The sequence below is a fragment of the Colobus angolensis genome, unplaced genomic scaffold (genome assembly GCF_000951035.1).
Source record: "Colobus angolensis palliatus isolate OR3802 unplaced genomic scaffold, Cang.pa_1.0 Scaffold77, whole genome shotgun sequence".
Lineage (NCBI taxonomy): Eukaryota > Metazoa > Chordata > Mammalia > Primates > Cercopithecidae > Colobus > Colobus angolensis.
In genome coordinates this window covers 1,223,114-1,230,638 of record NW_012121487.1, presented here as the reverse complement: position 1 = coordinate 1,230,638, position 7,525 = coordinate 1,223,114, and positions in this window count along the sequence as shown.

Genomic DNA, 7,525 nt, shown 5'->3' with positions numbered 1-7,525 from the left:
ACCCAAATGGTGTTGAGTTCATTTCCAAGGTCTCTGCAGGCTTCTGCCTCAGGTATTCTCTGGCAAGCAGACCCGTCTGCCAGTGTGCACACCTGGCTCCAGTAAATGGCCAGGAACAGCTGTTTGCAGGTGTGCAGATGGAGATTGGACTTGTGTGCTGGGGTGTGCTGCAGGAGCAAGGGCCCTCACAGTGCAGAATGGGACAGGGAGGGAAGTGGGAAGAGGAGGGGCAGGCTGGGGGCTGTAAGGCCAAAGGGGCAGGTTCTAAATTTAAACCTAACATTCCAAGTTGTTTGCAAGATATATCTGCCAAGGTAGGAGGACACAGCATACTTTGATCTCATAACTCCTCTGTACTCAGACACGTGGTATGTGGGCCTCCATTTGCTACTTGCCCTGAGTCCCATGAACATTTAGGGCAGGCCTGCCTCAGGTGTCCCTAGGTGAACAGCTGAAGAGCCTATTAAACTGCATGCACTTTGTAAAAATACATGAGCATTTCATCACATGGCTTCACTGGATTTTCAGAGGTGAACCTGAGCCAAAAGGATGCAGAACCACAGTCCCAGACATTGCACAAAACCTGACAGGCAGGGCAAGTTGGCCGGTTCCACTATGCTGGATCCAAAGCCGGGGTCCGAGGCTATCTCACCCACTTCTTTGCGTGAGGGTAGACCTAGAGAACAGCCAGCATCTGGGGGTACTAAGGAGGTCTATAGTCTTCTGGTATCCTTGTACCTCCAGAGAATAGACTTTCTGCATTTCTAGAAATCTTCCCTTCCCCTGCAGAGGAGAACCAACCCCCAGCCCAAACTCCTGCATGTTCGCTTCCATCCCCAGCTGTTCTCCAGGTGTTGTAGAAGCAGCTACTCAGCTGTGCAGCCACCTGCGTTCCGCCCCGGGGATGTCCCTCCCTGCGTGGGGAGCTCAGGCACAGCAGCAGGCGCCCAGAAGGTTCTGGCAGAAGTGCTGCACCCAAGGTAGTGGGGGACCAGAAAAAGCGGCACCCCCAGCTTGTAGCTGTGCACTGCGGGCTGTGAGTGAAATGAAGAGCAGGCCGTGAGGAAGGAGTAGGGAGTGAGACATGGTCCTTTCCTTCCACCTGTCACCCCCTCCTCACCTCCTGTATGCCCTTGAGTAAACCTGGGTATCCTCTCCTCCTTGCCCCAGTCCTGGGGCCCACACAAGTCCCTGCTGGGCCCCGGGAGACAGAAAACACCGCTCAGGCCTCCCAGTCCTATTCCCAGTAGCAGGGTGGAAGATTTCTGCAGAATTTCCAGCCCAGGCCAAACTCAGGCTGTGCTAGGCTGGAGGAACTCCCTCTTTCTGTGTCCAAAAACACTCCTTTCTTAAGAGGAGACACTCCATCACGTTTTGGACAGAGAGAGAGCATGTGTGTGTCTGTGTGTGTGTGTTGTTTTGTTTTGTTATTTTATTTTTATAGAAAGGAGTCTTGCTCTGTCGCCCAGGCTGAAGTATAGTGGCGCGATCTCGGCTCACTACAACCTCTGCCTCCTGGGTTCAAGTCATTCTCCTGCCTCAGCCTCCCAAGTAGGTGGGATTACAGGGGCGTACCAGGACACCCGGCTAATTTTTGTATTTTTAGTAGAGACAGGGTTTCACCATGTTGGCCAGACTGGTCTCAAACTCCTGGCCTCAAGCGATCTGCCTGCCTTGGTCTCCCAAAGTGCTGGAGTTACAGGCATGAGCCACTGTGCTAGGCCACTGTGTATGTGTTTTTGTTTTGTTGTTGTTGTTGTTTGTAGATGGAGTTTCGCTCTTGTTGCCCAGGCTAGAGTGCAATGGCATGAGCTCAGCTCAGTGCAACCTCCCCCTCCCAGGTTCAAATGATTCTCCTGCCTCAGCCTCCCGAGTAGCTGGGATTACAGGCGTCTGCCACCATGCCCAGCTAATTTTTTGTATTTTTCATATAGACAGGGTTAAGCCATTTTGGTCAGGCTGGTCTCAAACTCCTGACCTCAGATGATGCACCCGCCTTGGCCTCCCAAAGTGCTAGGATTACAGGCGTGAGCTACAGCACCCCGCCCAGTATGTTTTAATAGACTAGTATTGGGAAAGACTTCCCTCTCTCAACCGGGCAAGATAAGTCTACACCCTCCCCAGGCGGGTGCCGGGCAGGGCAGCTCCCAGCAACTCACTGAGAACTGAAAAGTTTCCAGGAAGGGTTGGGAGGGTCAGACAGGTCATGTCTCTCACTGGGGTCAGGACACAGTCCTTCAAGATAGGACACTGGAGCAGAGATAAGCGGGAGAACTCAGCTCCTTCCTTCAGTCACAGAGCCCAGTGTTTAGTGCATCTCCGTCAATGCTTGCTCCCTTTGAAGTAGAGACTGCAGTCGGTAGTCCTGGTGCTTTATCAGTGAGTCCCTCCCTCATGTTCTGCGGGCTGGCTACCGCGGGACGCTGCAGCTGCCTGCCTGTTAATCTGAGCGCTCTGGTCTCTCCAGTTTCTCTTTTGGGGCCAAGGAAAGTGATATTGAACCTTCGTGGCAGAATTTCTTTGTGTTTTGAGTCCCAACCTAAATGGCCCCTCTTTGGGGACAGAAATATGGCTGTCGTGACCCTGCCTGGGTCACAATCCCTGGGAAACAGTGGCTCAGGACATTGCAGCTTTATCATTTCGTGCTCCACATCAAAGAAGATGAAATATATGATTTACAGCGTAGTGGCCCCAGAGCAGAGGTTGTAGGGTTTTCTCCAGGACATGTGTGTCTGGCTTTGTTTTGGTGACTGGTGAGATCGCATGCTACGCACTGAAATAGAGAATGCGGGAGGAGCAACGGGTGTTGGGAAAAACAATGTTCAGTGTGGGGTATGTTGAATATGAGGTGGTGGTGGGTCGTCCTAGTGGTCCAATGGACAATTGAATACAGGGTCTGGAGCGTGGAGTGAGAGGAAGAAGTCCAATCTAGAGGTGAAAAATGGTGACTCTCCATTTAATTGTTAAATCTTATTTGTTTAAACAAATCTTATTTAAACCATGGATTTGCATGGGGACCTTCAAGGACCCTGAACAGACCAGAAAAGCTTAGAGCCAAGGATGGAGTCCTGGGGCATGGTGGGAAGAAGAACAGAGGAAGGAGCTCCAAGGAAGGAGATGGAAGGATCAACCAGAGAGGCAGCGGTTACCAAGAGAAGGTGGAACAAAGTCAGCAGAGGGCAGAGTTTCAAGGAGAAGGCAGCCAACACAGTCAAATGACTAACAGGTTGCAAGTCACATCAGACCTGGAAATGCCTTCTGGACTTGGCCAACATGAAGGTCAAAGGTGATTTTAGTGAAAGCATTTCAGGGGCTGGTGAAGGAGACGCCAGATTACAGGCAGTGGAGGAGATAAGAGAGAGGCTAATGGGAGGGGCACAGACCACAACAGAGTTGATAGGGGTTAGTGGTCGGGTGAGGGGGAAGAAAACTGAGCAGGCTAATTTGGGGAAGGAAAGAATCAACGGAGGAGGAAATGAAGGCAAGGTCAAGAGAGGGTCCCGGTGAAGGACAATGGAAGGTGCAGTGGTGGGAGGAGGGCAGGGGCGGGGCCACAGGGAGCAGGTTAGGAGGGCCCAGCATCCCCAGGCAGGGGAAAGGAAAGGGGAAGGCCGGCGCGCCTGTGCGCAGTGAGATTTATAGGTGAGAGGAAAGCCGCAGAAGTTATTTTGCCCCGTGAAGTAGGAGGCAGAACCATCTGCTGAGAGCAGGGTGGGAGGTGGTGGCAGGAGTTGAGGGAGGGGCAGGAGAATGAGGTTCCCAGCATCTCCTAACCGTGCAGAGGCGCCTGCGGAGGGAGCCCGTGCAGCTGCCGCTCCTCTTGCTCCGTGGTTGTGAGCTGCCCTTCTGCATTCCACAGGTCACCCTGGGAGACGCTGGGCTGACCCAAGGCTGGAATGTTCTGGGGCAGAGCGACGAGTACCAGACGACGGGCACCGGACTGGATTGGAGAGCAAGTAAGGGTTCACAAAAGTAAGCAAGCGACCAGGAGGAAAGGGAGGGGCCGTTGTTTGCGCTGGAAGCACAGATGGAAGGGGGAAGAACTGAAGAATATGGATGGCCAAATGCTGAATGAATTGGGAGAGTTCATAGGTGGAGCTCCTCCCGACGGCAGTGGGCGCCCATGGCAGTGTGCTGCTTTAGCGGAGTGGAGAGGAAGGCCCTTGGAGATAAGGAGCTCAGTGGGACGAAGCTGGGGTATCGGACAGACTTCACCTCCACGCACTCAGAAAAGGCACTAGGACGATGGGGGGGGCCCTAGGGGCTGGAAGCCACTCCAACAGGAGCCCAAGTGCTCAGTCAGCACAGGGAAGGAAGACCAGGGATGCCTGCGGCAGAGGGGAGAAAACGGGGAGCCCGAGTGTCCGGAGCCTCCATGGAGGCGTGTGTCTATATCGCGACGGAGAAAACGCGTCCCCAAGATGAAAGAAAGTTAAAATGACATTGGCCGTGCCCCTCAGACACACCTAATAGGATCCTGGGTGCAGGAGAGCCAGGGTCAGCGAGAGGAGCCAGGGAAGACATTCCCAGTGGCTGAACAGACCCCCAGCGGGAGGCCAGTACAGTGTTGAAGACCTGTCTTGGGGGAGGGGTGGAGCTGGGGCCTCCCCCAAGAGAAAAGGGATTAAGGCCTCTTTCTGTGTTTCGCGGGTGGGGGCACTGAGGCCGGATGCCACTTGCTGCGCAAAGCTCAGGGTTCCAGACAGACCCCAAAGAAATGCTGGTGTGGACTGGGCAGCCTCTCCTGGGTGGATGTGGGTGTCAGGTGGTGTTCCTGGGGGTCGGTGGCGGGATTCCCGCGGGGGGCCGTTTCTCCTGAAGAGGGAAATAGATCTTATCTTCACATCTTTCCCCCATACACCCTCCACCGCACCCCCCCCCTTTTTTTTTTAATACAGGCGGGGTCTCCCCATGTTGCCCAGGCTGGTCTTGAACTGGGCTAGGCTCAAGTGGTCCTCCTGCCTCAGCCTCCCAAAGTGCTGGGATTACAGGCTTTGAGCCACGGCATCCAGTCTAGGCATCCAGTCTACGTTTTGGGGAAGTAAGGATTGTTCTATAATAGAACACTGGCTGGGTCAGGGGGAAATCAGCCTGTGGGTGGGGCTGGATCATGTTGATACTGACCATCAGTGGAGGAAGCTATACTTCTTTCTCCTCAGGCCAGCACACTCCCATGGGCGCCCACTGCCGTCGGGAGGAGCTCCACCTATGAACTCTCCCAATTCATTCAGCATTTGGCCATCCATATTCTTCAGCACTAACCCTAGCCCTGACTCCTAGGACCCCATCCTCATCCGCCCTCCCTTCCCTGGAGGAAAGCTCCTCCCTTTAATGTAAGACTTAGCTTCCTTGATACTCACTTGAGAAGCCAGGAAGATGTGAGGCATGCGGAAAAGCGGGGTGTTAAAAAACAAAACCTTAAAATATGTATCAGGTACTTTCCCAACACACACATCCATCTGGCGTGTGTCAGGGACGAGGGGCTGGCCTGTGTTTGGAGAAAGGTAAACAGTTCAAGGTCCTAGGCACCCAGCCAAAGTCCATACGATATGCCGCTCAGTACCACCCACCACCCACTGCCCCATCTTCATCTTCAGCTGAAACTCAGATCCCGGGAGGTCTGCAAATGGGCGAGGTGCCATCCCCCACCAGTCAGATCCCAATTTGTCCACGATGTCCCAGATCTACCCACTCAATTACATTTAAGAGACAGTTTCCGTCTTTACTTTCACCACCAGCCTTGGTTAAACAGCAGAAAAGAGACAAATTACACACTTCTCAGAAATTGAAATTTTATAAAAAGGCATTTTTCTCTTATATCCATAAAATGATATAATTTTTGCAAGTATAGAAATGTGTCATAAATTATAATGTTCCTTAATTACAGCTCAATGCAACTTGGTACTTTCTTCCCTCCCTAAAAAACGAGAGAGAACCAAAAAATAATATATATATATATAACTGTATATATATATTTATATAATATAGACAAACAAAATATGAAAAAAAATCATTTCCTCTTTGGTATAAAAATCAGACTCTCACCTTGAGAGACACACAGACAGACATGATACTGGGTTTGTAAACTGTGTGGCCAAAAGGGATTTCCCTGCCAAGACTTTCCCTCTCCCATTCCCTGCCCACCCACCCCCACCTCACTGCAGCCCCTCCAGTTCCTTTGGGGCTCCCACATGAAACATTTAAAGTCCCCCTACCCACTCCCAGCTCCACACCATTCCTGAAGTATCCCCCAACCCACTACCAAAGAAGAGGAAAGGATTCTTCTCAAGGCTGATTAGGTAGTGACTAACTTGGGAAATACCTTATTTAGGGAATAGCTTCACAGGTGTGGACGAAGTAAAGGATAGGCTGTGGCCAAACTCCGACAGTGTCCCATCCAGACCAAGCCAGACGCTGGCCTGGGCCTGGTTTTGCCCTTCTCCTCCTCTACGACCTGGCACAAGGACTCCACCACCTCCTGCCAGAGGCTGGGCCTGAGGGGCAGGGCTCCTTGCTTACCGAAGAAGGGAGCAGAGAGGCCGATTCCTGTTCCAGCCTCGTCTCAGGTGCACGGTTTCCCCCTGCAACCCCACCACAGGGCCCTGGGGTGTAGGTGCAAGAAAGCACCAGATGGGGAGGCAAAGGGAGGTCAAAAGGGAGTCTGCCAATAAACTTGGGTTTAAATTTAAAATCAGAGAAAACTACCCCTCCCCGAGCTGGGCATGGTGGCTCACGCCTGTAATCTCAGCACTTTGGGAGGCTGAGGTGGGCAGATCACGAGGTCAGGAGTTTGAGACCAGCCTGGCCAACATGGTGAAACCCCATCTCTACTGAAAATACAAAAATTAGCCAAGCGTGGTGGTGTGCACCTGTAATCCCAGCTATTCAGGAGGCTGAGGCAGGAGAATCGCTTGAACCCGGGAGGCGGAGGTTGCAGTGAGCCGAGATCATGCCATTGCACTCTTGCCTGGGTGACAAGAGTGAGACTCCATCTCAAAAAAAAAAAAAAGAAAAAAGAAAAAGAAAAAAGAAAAGAAAACTACCCCTCCCCACCGACCAAATTTCAGACCCAGCTTTAGCTCACTAAGGATTTGGGGGCCACCTTCCTAGGCTCCAGCCCAAGGCCAGCAGGACTAAGGAATCCAGGAATTGATATGTATGTGTGTTAGGGGCAGAGGGCAGCACTTTACTCTCAAGGTGAGGAAGCAGACAGGACCAAACCCTCCTTTACACTCTCCCATCACCCTCTGCTGATAGGTACCTCCTTCCCTGGTCAGCTCCTCTGTCCCACAGAGCACTGGTCACTGCAGGGACAGCCGACATGGATCCTCCCAAACCACCCCACAGCCGGCCAGGCTGCGGCATCCCAGTGTGTGCCAGCCTCCTCTTCCCAGGAGAGTTAAGACAGACACCAACCACAACATAAAAGTCACATAAAAGCCTCCCCCACTTGCCAAATAAAAAAGACAAAACCAAACTGGACACAACACAAATCAAGGAGAGACATACACAATGTGAGGGGCCG